This window comes from Cajanus cajan, chromosome 1 (assembly GCF_000230855.2).
Source record: "Cajanus cajan strain Asha chromosome 1, NIPB_CcT2T_4, whole genome shotgun sequence".
In the NCBI taxonomy this organism is placed as follows: domain Eukaryota; kingdom Viridiplantae; phylum Streptophyta; class Magnoliopsida; order Fabales; family Fabaceae; genus Cajanus; species Cajanus cajan.
Window position 1 is genome coordinate 17,920,370 of NC_138517.1, and position 20,534 is coordinate 17,940,903.

General features: G+C 30.5%; 2 long non-coding RNA genes across 3 annotated transcripts; one reads left to right on the forward strand and one right to left on the reverse strand.

Annotated features, from left to right (window-relative positions):
- Positions 1 to 84: 84 nt before the first annotated feature.
- LOC145958534 (uncharacterized) lies at positions 85 to 1,312 on the reverse strand. 2 transcript variants are annotated; one of them, XR_014434347.1, is made up of 4 exons: positions 1,301 to 1,312; positions 744 to 802; positions 318 to 386; positions 85 to 222 (listed from the first exon to the last, which is right to left on the reverse strand). It is a non-coding gene; the product is annotated as an uncharacterized LOC145958534 (long non-coding RNA). The 2 variants fall into 2 exon arrangements; XR_014434346.1 differs by lacking the exon at positions 1,301 to 1,312 and having other exon boundaries at positions 744 to 1,259.
- A 5,657-nt stretch (positions 1,313 to 6,969) lies between these two features.
- LOC145958537 (uncharacterized) lies at positions 6,970 to 11,920 on the forward strand. The gene is made up of 3 exons (XR_014434348.1): positions 6,970 to 7,025; positions 7,122 to 7,241; positions 8,253 to 11,920. It is a non-coding gene; the product is annotated as an uncharacterized LOC145958537 (long non-coding RNA).
- Positions 11,921 to 20,534: the final 8,614 nt, after the last annotated feature.

Genomic DNA, 20,534 nt, shown 5'->3' on the forward strand with positions numbered 1-20,534 from the left:
AAAAAACATGAAAGATTATTGTTTTGTAGTTGTGATTTCTTACATCATTACAATAACAAAGTATATAAATCAAAGCATCAAAGATACCTCATCTTGTCGTCTAAGCCCTTCAAATCTAAATGGCTTCAAAACTATGGCAACTGTTAATCCATTCCTGGACCTTACAGTTTCAAAAATATCAGCTGCAACAGTGTGGTACAAGCCATATCCTGCACTGGCCACCTAAAGAGGAAAAAAGGGGAGGGGGCGGGGGGGGGGGGGGGGTGAGATGAAGGCCACACACAGTCAAACTATTTTAATGAAGGTAAGGAATGTACAAACAAGGACAATAGTCTTTGAGCATGACTTCAAAAATACTGGAGATTTGACAATTCTTGGATGAGGTTCTGCAAAAGATGACCCAAACCCAAAATATCAGTACCTTATATCCACAGAGAACAACAACGGATATGTATGACTATTTGATTTGAAATACATGCTAAACAAGGCACTTTCCCCCATTTTCTTTGTCTATTCTCTTTTCATTAAAAATTAACTTAATGTTTGGTAGTGAGTTGCATATTATAATAAAAAAATTAATCAAGAACATAATAGCAATTTAACATTTTTCTATCAACTTAGATAATAGATATCACAAAAATATGCCCGTACAAGATCCGCCAGTACATGATTCTATGTTAAACTAGATAGAGTATAATTATAGGCTAAAAAATAATCACTGTAATATTAAATCAAAGGAAAACCTTCTTCAATTGACCTTTGTTGTAATTGCACCTCTTGTGATTCTTTCATAAGGACATTCCTGCAGAAGATGGCTATCTTAAAAGAAATTCAAAATGCAAACACGAAAAGTAAAAACAAATTTAAATTCCAGAATATCTATCACAGCAAGACCATGCACTTATCGAGGCATACTATTTTTTTGGTAAATAATTATTTTTAAACAAAAGAAACTATTAATGAGGGGGGAAAAGGAAAGTACAACAAAGGAGGAAAGGTATCATCCAAAGCATTAAAAAAAGGAAAATAAATATAAAAAGAATAATGAATAAAACAAGGTGGCCCAATCTCTCTACACATTGGAGATGGCATTCCATTCCATCGAAACAGTGCTGGGCAGAAGCAGAAAAAGACCAAAGAGAAGCCAATAGCATAATTTTTATCACATGATAAATTTAGTGCAAAGAAACGTGTTCCACCCAAACACCCTTAAAAGATACATGTGTTCCAGCACTAAACAAATGAAACAAGATGAGAAACGTTACAGAGCATTGGCGGAAGGAAGAGGAGAAAGACTGACAGGCTTATGAGGGTGGTGGAGGCGGCGGGGAGGGGTTCGTTGGATTGCTCGATGATGGCGTCGATGTCGGAGACTTCAGTGTAGGATTCGAGAACCTTCTTGCAGTAGAAGCGGGAAGCACTAGTCTCCCACCACGTAAGGCCGGATGTGGTGCCCGCGGAAGGTCATGAGCTTATCCCAGGGGCGCGCGAGACTTTTTAGGGTTTCAGCTTCAGGGGCGCGCGCGAGGGAAATTATTTTCGTTGAAGAGGGCTCCCTTCTCCCCTCTTTTAGGGTTTCTTAAATTACCCTTTTGCCCTTCTAGAAGGCTTGGGTCAAATTGGGCCCAAACTGATTTGAACATTGCAAAATAAGGCCCAAAACGTTTCCAGATTCCGTGGGTCATTTTTGGGCTCCATTTTGACCATCTTAGGCTTCGAATTAGGAGATGCACATTAGTGAGACATTTGTAGCTTTTTCTCTTAACTTTCCAACGCCATCAAGATTGCTCAATTCGGAGTCCTGTAGCTCTAGATAGAGCCAAATAACCGAGCGAAGGTCAAAACAGAAATTTGATTAGTTTTGCAATTAGGCCCATAATTCAAATGACAGGAAGTTTTTAAATTATAATTTAAGAACTTATTAGTTAAGAACTGAAAAATTATTAGTTAAGAGCTGAAAACTTATTAGTTAAGAACTGAAAAATTATAAGTTTGTGAACTAGCTAATTGAATTGGAAGTTTTTTGTAGGATAATTGATAATTATAAAATGTCAAGAAATAATTCTTATAACGAGGATGAGAAAATGACAGGAAAGATAAAGTAGTTTTTAAATTAAAAAGAATAAAAAATAATTTCAAAAAAATAATAAGGATAAAAAAGTAAAAAGAATAAAAAAAAGACTTACAAACTGAGTTATTTCAATTAATTTATAAAAATAAATTATAAACACCCATACTAAACAAGCTTATTTAATCGAATTAGCTTGTAAACTAGTTAAAATAACTTAATAAGCTACTTAAATGTCTTCTCTCAAACACAATCTAGATCAACAGATTTAAAAAAAAATCACTCTTAAGTATACCATATAACAACTCTCTGGTAGTATTGATTATTATTCTCAAATAACAACCGAGTGATTTGAAAAGATTAGAGTTAGTTCTTAAAATATTTTAATATTGATCATTCAATTAAATAAATTAAATTCACATAATCAAGTCAAGAGATCAAAGTAATTGTTAAATATGTTTTTATCTTCATTGTGAAATTTAAAATATAAAAAAAAAGAAATTAATATATATATATATATAACAACACATAAATTTAGAAAAATTAAAGCTAACTATATATAATTTTTTATTCATATTTATCACCCGATTATATAAAAATTGAAAATGAAATCAAGATAAATAAATTCAGAAGATAAAATCCAGAAAATCAATCTAATTCTAAATTTTTTGTTATATTTATAGCCTAATTCTAAAAGAAATATGGAAATCGAGGATACTTATCACTCATTTAAGTAAACATTGAAATTGAAATCAAAACAAATCTAGAAAGGTCAAACAAATTCTAAAAAAGAATATTTTTGTTAAAATTTAAATTCATATTTTTTACTATAAATGAAAATATATAATATAGTATGTGACAAATTATAATGCATATAACAATTTAAGAAAAAAATAGTGAAAATAAAAATAATTTAATTGGAAATAATGTTATAATTAAATTTATATTGACAATGAATGAAATAAATGAAAAATATAATAGATTGTGTGGCAAATTATAAAATTGTCTAAATCCTCAATTCTAGCAGATAAATTGACTATTTGTTTGAAATTTATTGTCTTGGAAACTTTTTCTTTGTCATATGAAAATATTTTGCACACATTAAAATTAAAAACAAGATTTTCTAGTAAATATTGTCTTATATTAATTTTTAAAATTATTAAATATTTAAAAATTAGCTAATATTTATTTTTATAAAATTTATTTTAAAAATCTCAACATATAAATATATTTTTAAAATTAATTTTATCATGATGGAATCAAATTATCATATCTAACCTAATAATTTAAAATTTGAGATATTTGAATTGACTTAATTATCCAAACAAAATATTTTAAGAATGATAGAAATTGAAATCAAAGTAATTCAAATACCAAGAATTTAAAATTTCTTGAATTTGTAAAATTCTTCATCCAAACACACCATAAGAGAATGCAATTGTAAGAGACAATTATATGAGTAAGATGTTTATTGTATGGATTAGAATACTATGTAGGTTCTTAAGAGAACCCTGAGAGAAACAAACAAACTATATTTATATTTTTGTAAAAGTATATTAATATATACTAAGTTATATTTATCAAATTATCAATTTATCTATAAATATACTAAAAATATTATTGATATTAATTTATTAGCAATATTAAATTATTAATAATATATAAATTTTATTTATTTAGTAATAATAAATATATATCATTTGTTACATTAATAAAAATTATAGTATATGTTAACTTAAATAAGCAAATAATTGTATAATTTTAAATTATTATTATATATATATATATATATTAAAATTTTAAAATTATTAAATTTTTAATGGGAGAGATTCAAATTGCACAATTATGATTTTTGAGGGACTATAATTGTTCAATTAAAAATTAAACGACTAAAATTGCACAATTACAATCCTTTAGGGACTAAAATTATCCAATTAAAATCTTAGGGATCAAAATTGTACAATTACAATACTTGAGTGATCAAAAATGTAATTAAGCCAAAATTAAATTAATATTTTTTTTTTAATTTCACAAGTTTTTGTTTAAATATTTTTAATGAATGTCTTAGTTTCTTATGTTGAAAATTGACAATTTTTTATTTAATTAAATGAATTTCATAATTTTTTTAGTCCTTTAATGAAATAAAATATTTTTAATTTTATTATTTTCTTAAAAAAATTTAACATATTTTCTTTAATTATGCATAATTCTTAAATATAAAAGTTTCATAAATAAAATTTAATATTTTGAGAGGAAACAATTTGTCACAAATTTTTCACAAAATATTTTAACCTATTTGTGACGGAATTTTGAGAGGGAAAAATCCGTCACTAAATTATTTCATTTTAGTGACGAAATTTGTGATGGATTTTTTAGAGACGAAGTTCATTCCGTCACAAAATCCGTCACAAATTTTTTTATTTATTTAGCGATGAAATTTGTGACGGATTTTTAGAGACGAAAATTTTTCCGTCACAAAATCCGTCACAAATTTTTTTTTTTATTCAGTGACGAAATTTGTGACGGATTTTTAGAGACGGAATATATTCCGTCACAAAATCCGTCACAAAAGTCAATAAATTCTAGTCCGTCACAAAACTTAAAATTCCCTCACAAAATCCGTCACTATTAGCGATGCTATTTTTTCCGTCACAAAATTCGTCACAAATATTAATTTTTCTAGTAGTGGAAACCTCATTATGAAATCGGGAAATCTGGGACTAGAATAGAAATATGAGGAATACACACAAAAAGTGTTAGGTTATGTGGTGAATCAATGAAGTAAAATATTACTGCTATGATTCCTTTGCTTGTCAATTAATTTGTTCCAAGAGGCTATTTGGAAATTCTATGTTTTTAGCTTTTCTGTGTCCTCTTATTTTGTTTAAGCTGCATACTTTTTTGCCTAAATTGTAAATATAGTTATAACCATTGAGTTAAACTAAGTATCAGAATTAGATTTTAAATTTTAGATTATACTTATTTGAATATTAATTATGAGTTTATATTGCCAGGGATTTGGTTGTAGCTTCTCCCGTGGAGTATCGATGATTTGAGATATCCTAATAAGGTTAGACTTTGGTTTGCTTGATTTACTGCATTATCCCAAAACGAACAAGCTTTTTATATATAAAAAAAAACTTTTTTCTGACATTAATGGCAGGAAGAAGTTGAGAAAATTACACAACCAATTCTGGATGGCCTTGGTGAAAACTATTCTATTTATTGTGAAGGTACTGATTTTATTATAATACTTGCAACAAATAAGATCTACAAGTGGAGGAATAGGTTGGAAGCAAGGAATCAATTGACATTATTCAATACAACAGAGCATTAACTGTAGTTAGTTAGCTTGTATTTTGGCAATAACAATTTGGTTGTTGGGAGAGATAATGGTCTCTCAAATACCCTTAGAAAGTAACCATTGTGTCATCTTCCACTTCTCAATCACATTGATCGTAATGCAGCTAATGAATAATATAGTGAGACTAGTTTCCCAGGCAATTAATCATAAATAGCACCTTCAACATTTTTTTTTGGGTCTTAATATAGATGAATGAAGTATAAATAATTATGCTACCTTGCAAATCCAAAGTCAGCAATCTTCAACACTGACTTCTCATCATTTCGAGAAAGAAGAAGATTCTGTTTCATGGATGATAGGGATTAGCATTCTAAGATAAAATAACAACACAACCTTTATTTGATTTGGTTTAAATTATGTGATTGACACATTTTCTTTCCCTTATTTTTTGATTTTGCACAATCATAACACCTTATTGGCTGATGTCAAAAACTTGTAAATAAAAATGTTGTATTTTCTGCTTGCCTCTAAAAGAAATATTGTTTAAAAGTATTTACTTGACCTTTTTTTTATTTGACATTTTGCTTTAAAACTAACATTGTTATACCTGCTTCAACTTGCCTACTTATTCCACTCAATGAGATTGATTACATCAATTTCATGACACCATTGAGGTCAATTAAAGACCAATTTCTCAATGATATTATTCACTAAGATTCCTCGTAACAATCTCTTTCAATGTCTTTCTTGCTCTGTTTCCTTTTTTACATTGCAAAAAACCATGTAATCTACTTTCACCACTAGTGCTTTGAGTGATCTTTGCTCATGTTGAAACCACCTTAACTAATTTTTTGTTTTCATTTCCTCAATTAGTGTCACCCTAATATCTCCTTGAATAAAATTATTTTGTATCCTATCCTTTCTTGTGTGACTATACATTCATCTTAACATTCTTGCTTTTGCTACTCTCACTTTTTTCTCTTCTTGTCCCTTTAAAGCCTAACATTCACTACCATATAGTGTAGCTAGACATATAACAATACAATAAAATTCCCTTTGAGCATAATGGGTACTTTGTGATTACAAATAACCCCTTATGCCTTTATCCATTTTAACCATCCAACTTGTATCTTATATGTGCATCTTCATAAAATTCTCCATCATTTTGTAATATTTATCCTAGACATTTGACCTTAGAAGCCTATGGTGCGACATCTTCTCCCATTTTTACTTCTATGCCATTTTCCTCTTGATTCCTACTAATTTGCAATACATATAATCTGTGGTTCTCCTACTCAAGCGAAAAAGTCTGTCTCCAAAGCCTAAGTTGACAGTTAAGCTTGTTCCTTGATTCCTCAATCAAATCTACAAAAAGTATTCAATTAAGGATAATCTTTTTATGTCTTTGGTAAGCACATCTAAGACTGAATTAAACAAATAAGAACTCAAGGTATTTCCCACTCATTGTTGGAATTTTTTGACAGAACATGGTGAGAAGCTGCACGAGTTAGAGTAATTTAAATGCGGTTCTTAGGCTAGTAGTTGTGATGAATATGATGGTACTTGGCAGCTTGTAGACCCATTGGAACTACAATCTTACAGAGAACAATAGTCATTGCAAATACTGATGTCGATGATCTCCCCACAGATACTGTAAGAGAGTCTACACTGTCCTTTACACAGGATCAACTGTATAATTTGAAAAGGAAAAAAAAAATTGATCACAGATACTGATAATTTGACTTGCAGTTTAATAAGGAGAGTGGTAATTTAATAGAGGAATTGAAATTAAGAGTTTCATATATCACTCCGACCTCACCTGAAGGAAGCTCTGAAGATGATGGAAAAAACTCCACTCAATCCTCTTCTGTGAGTCTCTTCTCTTCCCCTACCCTTCGTGGAAATCAGTGTGAAATTCCATGTTTATTCTTTGTTTTGAATTTCATAATTTTACGTACTTAGCCACGATGCCATATATTGTAACTTCACATAGCATTTGAAACGGAAAAGCTTGAGAAATCTGATTAAGGCGTTTTCTGAGTCGCTTCAGTTGCTGGCATCATTCTTTGGTTTTGTGACAGCATTAGTTCCATCTTGTTGATGGACAAACTACTCATGTGGGCAGTACTTGCTGCATTTGGAGGAAACAACATATTGACAAAGCTAGAAAAATGTGATTGATTAGTAAAGACAAAATAAAAATGGAAATCAGTTAAACATTGAAACTCCTGATGTACGACCCTTCTGATGGAAAATTTAAACATGTGCTGCATCAAAAATCAACTGTTTATAATAGATCTGGTATCTGGTTTCCTCTGTTCCATTTTTACTTTATATAAATTTATAGATGTTTTTCCTCAGTTTTTAAATTGCATAAAACATCTAGCAGATTATGCACACTACAAATTTGCCCATGACAGCAGTGTGGAAGAAAAATTATGCTCAGGTCTCAAGTTAGTTTGGCAAAGATTGATGATCTTGTGAAAGATACATAATTTTGACCGCTTGTGGGACTGTTTATAGCTTATACTTACAGACTGAATTTGAAGTAATTACTTTTGTATTTGTGACCCCCACTCATTTTTTTTAGGTTAAGAAAGTTATATTGACTGCTTTTAGTTACATTCATATTTATAATGAATAACGAGTCTAACAGGCTGTCAGCAAAATCAATGGGTAGTAGTTGCTTCAGATCTGTCTTCTTTGTTTGATTGATCATCTCTAAAACAGTGACCAATGTTGCACATTTGCACGTTATTCGTTCATTGTTAACCATTTCGTACATTATAGCATTTACTGCGAGAGTTAAACTTCTCTACATGCCCATTTCTATTGTTTAGATTAGCCAATCATGCTTAAACTAAATTTCCTTTTCTGAAGAGCCAGGCTTTACAAAATCTGAGGGAAGAAAGAGATGTCGCTGCCAAACAAATGCGACAACTGCAACAGGAACTGGTAATTGTTCTACACATTTCCCCACTTTGCACTTTTATCATAACAATTTGGTTAAGATTTTATTTGAAGTTATTCCAAATAGGGGGGTTCATGAGTCCAGTGTCCAGGTCAACCCGACAACCTGAATTGGGTTAGGTTGGTTTAGACCATTGGTTTAGTTTGGATTTTAAATTTGCAAATTTGATGATATGGATTTGAGGTTGGTTTAGACCATTGGTTTAGTTTGGATTTTAAATTTGCAAATTTGATGATATGGATTTGGGGGTCTGGACACATGGAGCTCGATTCGATTCAAACATATACCATTTTTTATTTTGTTATGCTATGTAATTCCATAGTTCTATAATTTTATGTTATAAAGTTCTATAATTCTTGTTGACATAATATGATAACTTTCTTTCATTCTATTATAAAGTTCTATAATTTTATTTGTTTCATTATAAAATCTTTGTTAAAGTCGGTAGTCTTTACAAATGGACATGTCTTTTCTTAATCTAAGATTTTCTTGTGTCAAAATAAAAATATTCTAAGATTTTTTAGGTGACCTCAGGATATCTTTTAGTCAAAAAATAAAGACAAATTAGTCGGAAGTAATAAGATTTATTTAAAAAGTTATTATTTTTCAGCAAACTTTCAACTATATACACTAATCAAATACTTAAAAAACAAACCATAATTATTTAGCAACTCTATGAAACCACGTTGATAGCTTCACTATAATTAAGATGTGGTAACATCTAATTTCCTAAACTAAAAAATAAAGTTGTGGGTCTAAGGACTAGTACTCTTAGGCCTCCATGCTATTAGTACTAATAGAAAATAGGTGATCCTTTCCTTCATGATAGTTGTTGGTTTATATTTGCAATGTTGATCTGGTCTTCTCCATGCTCTTTGCAATAATAAGTACAACATAATTTACTGAGAGGTTGAAGGAGGAGGGCCTATAAAGATATTGATCTACTTTTGATAGATGATGAGTTGGATCAAAACAAAACAAACGAAAGATAAGTAGAATAGTACATATATACATAATCTATCGTCTGCTGGCATGTTTGTATCCATTATTTGGAGCAAAATAATTGTTTATTTTTTAAAACGCCTTTGTGAAACTTATAAAAATAATGATTTTGGTTTTAGATAAACTTTTCATCATTAATCTTTTACTTTTTTTAATTTAGATAAAAAACATATAAATTATAATCTAGAAGTTTGATATGTTTGAAGTTGGTTGCTTTGCTGCTACTACCCATAAGAGATAAATGTGGACTTAACCATGTAAATCCATTAAAAAAAAAATCACTTGACAGAACCAAAAATGTAACACTAGAGCAAGGCTTATTGGAACTATCCCTTGTACCATGTCTATATCGATACATAAAACAAAAGACAATTAGTTATAATGTTATAATGTCTATTAAAGTCTTAATTGTTTTTTATTAATACATGCAGATTTTCTTGTGATTGTGTAATCTGGGCATTGCTCCATTTCTAAAGATGTCACGTACTAGTGAGACTACTATTAAGAAGGTGACCCAAAAGGTATGTCTAAATTATACGTGTCTTTATCATCTAATTGTTAATGACATACTATATCATAGTCTTAATTCTATATCACCAAATGACATACTCTTCTCAACTCCTATCTCCCCTTAAAAATTCCACTTATTACTAATATAACTAATTTAGAAATAGGTGAATGTGGTTTCAGTATTAGGCTGCCTCGCACCCCCTGTTCTTTCTCTTCCACACACCCCTCTTCTTCTTTCTTTTTCCCGCACCCTCCGTCTTCTTTCTTTTCTATCTCTTTCTTCTTTTCTTCTTCATCACTTTCTTATCCGACCTCTCTACCTCCTCTTCTAGCCTTTTTAGTTTTTGTAATATCTTCTTCCTTTTTTATTTTGTTATAAACTGTAAGCTCACGGTTTAGTGTCAAGAAAGTGGCTATTGTGGGCCCTTGGTGAGGCTTCTGAACGAGAGGGAACCGGAGGTGCTGAGGGAGGCGGCGATTGCGCTCACAAAATTCGCGTGCACGGAGAATTACCTCCACGTGGTTGGGTACTTTACCTGTTAGTTTTCTTCCATCTTATTGTGCTCCAAAATTTGACTTTGTTATTTAACATGATTTAATGCAGTGATCGTGCTGTCAATAATCAAGACATGACAGCACATAGTTTCTTAGAAATAGGTGCAGCAGCTCTACTTGTAGGAGACATTGAATCTAAGGAAGGGGCAACCATGGAAATTTTTTGGAACTGATGATATGCCTTACCTAGATCAGCTATTGCAGTCTTCCCGTGTAACACCAATTATTGATTCTGACTCTGCTCATTATTGATATAATTATAATTAATATAAGAATTATAATTATGCATTTCTGTTCATGAATGGAAATTTCTTATTGATTACTTGATCGGTTGGGGGTGGGGGGGTGATGAATTGATTTTATAAATTCAAGTTTTCTCTTTGTACTCTTTTCTGTACTCATTTTGTTTCATGTAATCTTGTTCTTTTGCCCTGCATAGTGTCTTTTTATTCTTAAAAGAAATTGAAATTGTAATCTTTATGCAGTACTTTGGGGTTCTGTTTGGTTTGTTAACCACTCATTTCCATAAAGATTGTAATGTTCCATGAATATCATGTTGTTTATATGGGCAAAATTACGTGATAAATAATTGAATTGGCTGCCAACTGTTTGATACTTTCTCTCTCTGGGGATAAATGTTTAGGGCAAAACTTAGGTACAGTTCTTTAGAACAGAGTTTCTATTCCTACTTTTTCTCACTTTGTAATAGTTTTCTGGTATACTTGTTTATATTTTATCTATGCATAGAATTTATCTCTTTATAAAGGTTAAATGAATTTGGGTTTGATGTGCTCTGTTGTTACTTTGTAGATTTTTTTTTAGGTCTTTTGAACATAAGTTATTTTTAAAATCTAGACACAAGTGGTAAACAAAATAGATTATATTTTTTGGGTCATCAAAAAGATTGATTCTATGAACAATTAAAATATAAATAAGTGAAACAGCAATATATGGGAATCAGTTATGATGTCACCACTGTTCTTGATTATCCTGCTGAAAAATAGAATCTAAAATTTCATAGGATTTTGGTATTGTTAAACCATATTAATTTCAAATGATTACTTTAAAAGGAAATGATATTTTCTACCATATTTTTTCAGACTCACCTTGTTTCTTAAATATAAGGATTCACCAGATACTGTGAGACTTCTGTCAATTGTTGTTTCAATATTTGGACCAGAGATGATTGTTGAAGAAGTCTTTATTAAGAGCAAAAGTCACGTTTCTAGGCAGCTTTCATATGATGGGGATAAAGTAGGGGAAACTAAAGACTTTATGCAAATATTCAAGAATATATTTGTTCCTTGGTGTTTGCAATCAAATAGTTGCTCAACTAGTGCTAGGCTAGAGTTATTGTTGGCACTGCTAGATGATGAGTATTTCTCAAAACAATGGTCTTTCATTATCAACTATGTGATTGGCCAACATTATGCCTTAATTAGTAAATGAAAGTAAAATTAAAATAGCCTGGTTGATCTTTCAGCTAATAACATGATGATTTTGGGATTAATCTAACTAACTAACCCCTTAATTATTAGGAATTTAAATCTGATCCTTGTAGAATTGCATTTCTTTTTCCTCCAGTTTTAGATTTTATTCTCATTGATACCTCAAGTTATCCCAGGGCACATTATTTGCCTACATGCTGGGACAAAGATTGCATTTCTATTCATGTTAGACCTATCTGTATGCATATTTGGTTGAAAAGAATAATCAATTTTTTATAGTTAATATTTGGTTGAAAAGAATTTGATTTTGAGTTACTTAATATGTTGGATATGTTTTAGAATTGATGGATGTTAATGTCTTAATAATAAAAAATATGTCATGCTAGACCTATGGCTAGATTTTGTCTTGATTTTTTTAATAATGTTAAAAGTTGTTAATTTAATGTTTCTTTATGTAATTATATTTGAACAAGAAACATACAAAACACATAAATATTATTATAATTATAGGTAAAATTTACTAAAATAAGTGATCCTAGAATTTGACAAGTAAAATTTTTATTTATATATAAGTTACTTGAATTAAATAACAATATAATAGTCATTAATTTTTAATGATTAATATGGTTAGTGTTAATTTTCAATAATAATTTGATAAATACCTAAAATATATAGAATATTATTTGCCAATTTATAATAAAAATGCACTTTTAAAATAATTTCAAAAATAAAAAATTATTGTAAAATAAAGTGTATTTTTGACGATTTAAAAATAAAAAGTATATTTTTTGGCAATCTAAAATAGCCATCAAATGTAAACAAGTAAATATAATAGTATTTTTGTGGCGGTTTTAAAATCGTCAGAAACTTTGAATTGGACAGAATTAAAATGAATTTTGTGGCGGTGTAAAACCGCCACAAAATGACAAACATGTCAAATAGAACTGCAATTTTGTGGCGCTTTCCGACCGTCAGAACATGTCAAATAAAAATGCATTTTGTGGGGGTTTCAAACCGCCACAAAGAGATTGAATTTTCTTGCGCCCAAAGCCAGCGTTTACAAAATGTCTACCCAAACTGTTTTTGGCGATCGTAGATCCGGCGGTTATTAATGACGCGGGTAATGCAATTTGTGGCGGTTTTTAACCGCCAAAAACTGCCAAAATAACCGCCACAAATTACAAGTGGAAGGGGGGTGTGGGGTGTGGGGAAGGGGGGTGTGGGGTGTGGGGTGCGGGGAACGGGAGTACGGGAGTACGGAGAAGGAAGGTGTAAATTTAGTAATTTTATTTTTTTTAAGAGTAATTTAGACATTTTATATATATTTTTTTAAAAAGGGAGTATGTTTATACGAGAGTGGAGGTGTGTTTATCATCAGCCCATTACTTTTCCTGTTTTCCACTCATGGGCCAGTTGATCGATACATCTTCTAAATATTGCTATCAACTCTAAAATATATTTAACTGCATTTTCTGTTACTTTTTTTTATATATTTTTTTCAAATATCATTATTAATTTTTAAGATTGTACATTTTGTAACTCAATTTTTTAAATTTTATACATTATTATTCCATTTGTTAGCCACGAATACTTTTAATTAATAACTAATGTGGCACATTAGTGTATTGATGATTGAAATTATTTCAAAACCACTTCCTTGTATGAAGATTATTTTTCTCCTTAAAAATAAGTGGTGACTGTAATTTAGCGTTTGAAATACATAAGATAAATTTTTTATTTTGTATAATTAAAATTTAAATATATTTCTTTTGCTTGAATTATATTTTAAATTTAATATATAATAAATAATTTATATTGTAATACCATATTATTTTAAAATATTACTAACTATTTTATAAAAATCATTTGTCCCTCTCTTAATGTTCCATTAATGGATGACTTTAGACTCTGGCTTAATACTCTACCCGCGAAGCATGTTACATAGTTTTCTACACATTCCTCAAAGCAAGCTTGAAAACCGAAAAGCTAAATATTCATTTACATATTGCGAATATTGATAAATCAACACTTGACATAGGTTATTATCATCAATATTGAGAGGTTACATTTTCTCTCTACTATATGAATATGAGTGAAGCAAATTTTACACGTCACATATGTAAGTTTGAGGATCCATAATTTTCTTTTTTATTAGAATTTAAATGTAAAATGAGTTACACTTCAATAGGAATTAGATATATTGAATAATATATAAATGAAAAAGACAAATTCACAAATTTCAACTCATGATGTGATGTTAAACTAAATTTCCCAATTTCTAGCCCCAAAACACAAGCTCTCCCATGCATTCACATCAATTTTACCTAAAGAGCAATATGTTGATGCACAAAGCCATAGGCAACAAGTCGTGGTCTTGGTTGACTGACTATTGGGTCATCACAACATTTCTTTTAACTAAACAATTCCATCCCAAGCAAGTAACAATATTTTAAAAGAAATTTCAGAGAGTCATGGTAGAAATTTCATTGTTACTTGGACTACTTGACGGATATATTAGCTAATCACTGTCGAGTTTAAAATATATAAACCAAATAGAGAGATAAATGCCACAAAATATCAAAATTAAAAGGTACTGCGCATTTGAATTTATTAACAAAATTTTATCAATTTTTATGTCCGCTATACCATTTTAATTTAATCTTTACGATTTGTTTACATTTACTAATATTTTTACAATGTTTTGTTGTGACTAGGCATGGCAACGGAACGGGGCGGGGGAAGGTTTTACGTTCTCCGCTCCCGCCCCCGCAAATTTAAACCGCCCTTGCCCCCGCCCTTGATACTTACCGGGGGTAAAATCTAGGTCCCCATCCCCGTCCCCGGTGGGGTTCGGGTTTCCTTGCCCCGCCTCCGCCCTTGCTCTTATTTTTTTTTCTTTTTTTTCTTCTTTTTTTCTTTTAAATAAATATGATCAATTTAAAAAAAATAAAAGAAAAGAAAAATAATATAAATTTTTACATATAAATATTTCTAATTTTGGTTTATATATATATAAAAATAATTTTTTAATTATATTATTAAGCGAGGCGGGGGCGGGGACCGGTATGGGGGCGAGGGTGGGGACGCGATTTTATCAATCGGGGAAAACCCAAACCCAAACTTGAACCCGATAAACACGGGTTTCTCCCGTCCAAATTGGGGCGGGTTCGGGCGGGTACCCACGAGGACGGGTTAGATTGTCATGCCTAGTTGTGACAACATTAATTAGAAATGGGATGGGCTCCCTTCATTTAAAAAAAATTATGCAAATTGTTTGCTTTTTTATACTAAGATAATAATATTAAAATTTATTAACAAGTGTAGTAATTTTATATTTGAGGTTGTTTATTCTACTCACATGTACCTGTTATTTTGGACACATGTTCTATTAATTAAGTATTTCAAACCTAAAATAAAAGAACACGTTTTGGTACTTAAGTATCTATATTAGATTTACTTATTTGGTCAATTTAGTAATACGTAACAAGTTGTGAGAATGTCACATGATTTGTAACTAATAATGTTAGTGCAAAATTGTTGGGAATATGTCTAAATATCTTTAGAAGATTAAGTTAGTTTTTTATAAGAATATTTTATTTATATTTCAAATATTTAGATTTAATCTGTTCTGATTATTTTAGGATTTGTTTCCTTATTTTAGAATAGGATAATATTAATATTTGATTTTGTATAACAAATTTCTCTATAAATAGAGACTCATGAATAAAATTATATTATGCTCCTCTGATAAAAAAAAATAAGTCTTATAAAATATCCTCTTAAACAAATATCATAAAATAACCCCATCATTGGTATCTAGAGCTAAGGTTACGATCTTGGAGATGGAAGCAGAAACAAACTTTTCACAAATTTTCCCACCTATTTTTGATGGAGAAAGTTACGATCTTTGGGCGGTGAGAATGGAGGCATACCTAGAAGGTTTAGATCTCTGGGAAGCTGTAGAAGAAGATTATGATGTTTCCGCGTTGCCAGACAATCCTACCGTAGCCCAAATGAAAATTCACAAGGAAAAGAAAATCAAGAAGGCAAAGGCAAAAAGTTGTCTCTTTGCTTGTGTTTCACAAAATGTTTTCACAAGAATCATGACTCTCAAATCGGAAAAAGCAATTTGGGATTATCTAAAGGAAGAATATGCTGGAGATGAAAGGATTCGAAGCATGCAAGTATTAAATTTAATGAGAGAATTTGAAATACAAAAAATGAAGGAGACAGAGACAATCAAACAATATTCTGACAAACTGCTTGGCATTGCTAATAAGGTAGATTACTAGGAACGCAATTTCTTGATTCTAGAATTGTTGAAAAAATTCTAGTAACTATACTTGAAAGATATGAAGCTTCAATAGCAGCTTTGGAGAACACAAAGGATCTGAGTAAGATCACTTTGGCAGAGGTGTTACATGCATTGCAAGCATTAGAACAAAGGAGGCTTATGAGAGAAGAAGGATCTGTGGAGGGTGCATATTTAGCCAAAATGGAAGAACAAAAATAGTGGCAAAAACAAGAAGAAGGAATTGTTTCAAGAGAATAGTCAACATAATAACACTCAAATTTTTCCACCATGTCCTTATTGCAAAAAGACTAATCATCCACAACAAAGATGTTGGTGGAGACCTGATGTAAAATGTGACAATTGTGGAAAATTAGGACACCTAAAACATGTATGCAAATCTCATGAGCAACAAGAAGAAGCCAACATTGTTGAAGATCAACAAGAAGAGGGAGAAGAAGAACAACTTTCAATGTCATGCTTTATGACCAAAAAACCTTCAAAAGCTTGGATTATTGATAGTGGTTGTACAAATCATATGACCTATGATCGAGAACTCTTCAAAGAACTCAACAAAACTGATATTTCTAAAGTTCAAATGGGGAATGGAGCACACCTTGCAGTAAAAGGCAAAGCAACACTTGCCATTAAGAGTCATTCAGGTTTTAAATTAATATCTGATGTTTTATACGTTCCTGATATTAACCAAAATTTGTTGAGTGTTTCTCAATTATTAGGAAAAGGCTATAAAGTGTTATTTGAAGATAAAAATTGTGTGATTAAAGATATACACAACAAAGAATTGTTCAATGTTCATATGAAAGGCAAAAGTTTTGCTTTAAATTTGGAGAAGGAGGAGTCAATTATAAATGAAGATACAAGTGAAGAACACAAAGATGCATGTCTTCAAAAGAAGTTTGATGATCAAGAGGAGAATGAAGATGATGAAAAATCACCTTCAAAGGAGAAGTTCGAGACAAATGTTAAAGTAGTCCCCCTCAAGAAGAATTACAACAAAAATCACAAAAAGAAGAAACCAATCAAAAAGAGAAAAGGCAGATCTTGAAACTCAAATTAGGTGATAAAGATATTCAGTCAAGGAGGAGTGTTGGGAATATATCTAAATATCTTTAGAAGATTAAGTTAGTTTTTTATAAGAATATTTTATTTATATTTCAAATATTTAGATTTAATCTGTTCTGATTATTTTAGGATTTGTTTCCTTATTTTAGAATAGGATAATATTAATATTTGATTTTGTATAACAAATTTCTCTATAAATAGAGACTCATGAATAAAATTATATTATGCTCCTCTGATAAAAAAAAATAAGTCTTATAAAATATCCTCTCAAACAAATATCATAAAATAACCCCATCAAAAATCACAACTTCTCGTTTATCAAAATTCTTTGTTGATAGCTCTTTCTGAGATGCTGAACTAACCATATAGGACCAATGACATATTCTACAAACCAATACAAGACTTTTCACCATACTTTTAAAATTATTTTATCCTTATAATTACTTCAAATAAATTTCATCCTCTTATTACAAACTACTAAGTGTTATTTATTGTATGTTATTTCTATTTATTTTAAAAAACTTATATAAAGACATCAAGTGTCTCATTGAGTTTTTATTATTAAAATGTGAGTCTCTTTCAAACGATGTTGTGAAAACATTATGTAATATGTTGTTGCATACTAGTTGTTGAATGAACATGTCTAAGTGTTCTATACAAGGTATTACAAAAGGAAGAAGTCTTATATTGACTAGTATTGTCTTTGAAAAATAGTTTACATATCGAATTGTAATATATAGACATACAAAGAGGCTAACAAGAGTGGTGAGGCTTGTGCCCATGTACATGGACCAAGTGGGTCTATTGTATTGCAAAATAGTTGATTTGCCCCCTATGCCCGAGATACATGGGCTTCTCACAAATTTTAAGGTCATTTTTAATATTATTTTTAAATAATTTCAAAAATTAAGGGTCTTCAGGAGAGTAACGATTTTAATTTCTTCTAAAATTAATTACTCCTAATGTCTCATTTTAATGACTTTTATTTTCTGGTTGTTAGCGCTTTATTACCCATTATTCTTTTTAAATGTTTTTTTTACCTTATGCCCCAACCCCTATAAATAGTGTCTTTGCTGAAGGGAAATAGACATCGAGCAAAGATGTCCCTCTTCTCTCTCTTGTATATCTCTCTCTTTTTCGCTCTAGGTTCTAAATTTTTTTCTTGTTAATTTTGTAGTATCATAGGAGACTTGCATAGATATTGTGAATAAATCCTTTAAAACGATGTTTAGTACACTATAGGAAATTTATTTGTGATCTATTTTTACTACAATCTAAAGGACTTATCATGGCTAACAACATGATCCTCAACCCACCCGCTACTCCTTCTCACACTACTTCGATGTATGTCGAGCCTTTGCATGGTGCCTCCAAAATCAAAGTCTTTTTTGGTCAGAACTTTCGACCCTAACAAGAATGTGTTCTTATGTTACTTGACATGCATGGAGTTATGTTCACCTTTACTGCTCCAAAACCATTTTATGAGGCAACAACAAATATAGATTAAAGATTAGAATCAAGCCAATAAGGTATGTTGTCACACTTTATTGAGTACGTTGTCTAATGGTTTGTTTGATGTGTACTACTCCTACAAGGAAAGAAAAGATATTTAGGAACTTGCATCATCAAATATACTGTTGATCCTCAAATATACTATTAAGGACATGGTAAGGAAAATGTTCATCATTAACAACTATTATCGTTGGACAATAATCAAAGAAAAATACATCAAAGTTCTAATCAATGAGTACCACAGACCACTTGAGGATTTAAAGGCTAAAAATATTACATTGGAAGATGAGTTTGTATCTAAACTACTTATCACTCATAAACAACAAGCAGATATTGCTATCAAACTTGATCACTCATATCATGATATACAAGAAGCCCACAAGAAGGAAAGTGCTATTGCAATATTGAAGGCACTATCTATAAAAGCAAATATTGTGAAAGATAACCACCAACTCAAAAAAGGTATGATAACAAATTTGATCACAATAGAAAAAATAAATCTCATAATAATGTCCCACAAAATGTTGCATTTAACCTCTCCTTAAGAAAAAAAGGAAATTGTTATGTGTGTGGAAAGCCAAGACATTATGCATCTCATTGTATATATAAAATGATGAGAAATGATAATCCTCCTAAACCTATCTAGGGCTAACCTAGTTGAAGGAGATGATATTATTGTTATGGTCATTTCTCAAGTTAATGTTATGACCAATATGAGCAAGTGGCTAGTTGATTTTGGAGCTACCATACATACTATGCTAACAAAAGTGCATTTACCTTCTACACTTTTGTAAAAAAAATGTAGAAGAATATGTTTACCTTGATAACTCTAGTACTACTTTGGAGCTTGGGAAAGAAAAGGTACTTCGAAAACTCACATTTGGGAAAACACTAGCTTCCAGTGGTGTGTTACATGTGCCCACTATTAGAGTTAACCGAGTTTCTATAGCACTATTCAATAAAGTTGGGGTTAAAGTTTACTTTGAGTTTGACAAAATTGTTGTGACTAAGAATAATGTGTTTGTGGGAAAGGGATAGGGACTATTTACCAAAAGGAGCAAAACTTATTAATTGTAAGTGGATCTTTAAGAAAAAGTACAAACTTGATAGATCTATAGACAAGTATAAAGCTAGATTGTTGCCTAAAGGGTTTAGTCCAAAACTGAACATAGATTACTTTGACATTTTTTCTCTAGTTGCTATGATTTCCTCTATTCATGTTTTGATAGCCTTAGCGACTATCTATAAGCTAGTAATTCACCAAATGGATGTGAAAATGACTTTCTTAAATTGTAACCTAGAGGAAGGGATATATATTCTCAACCTAAAGGGCATGTGATTCCTAGCAATGAAAACAAAGTGTGTAAAATTCTTAAATCTCTTTATGGTCTAAAATAAGCAACGAAATAATGGCATGAAAATTTTAAGGATTTTTTGCTAAGTGATGGTTTTAAACCTAGTGATGTTGATAAATGTGTGTACACCAAATATGTGAATGACAATTGTGTCGTAATATGCTTATATGTGGATAACATGATAATTTTATATTCATTCATTGATATAGTTTTAAGTACTAAATCATTTTTGGCATCTAATTTAAATATGAAAGACATGGGAGAAACAAATGTAATCTTAGGAGTTAAAAACATAAGGAAGAGAGATAGTATATTACTATCCCAAGAACACTATGTTGAGAAAATTCTCAAGTTTGATTATTATGACTCGAAGTCAGTGAGTACCCCTTATAATGCTAACTCTCACTTAAAGAAAAATAGAGGAGACCTTGTTGC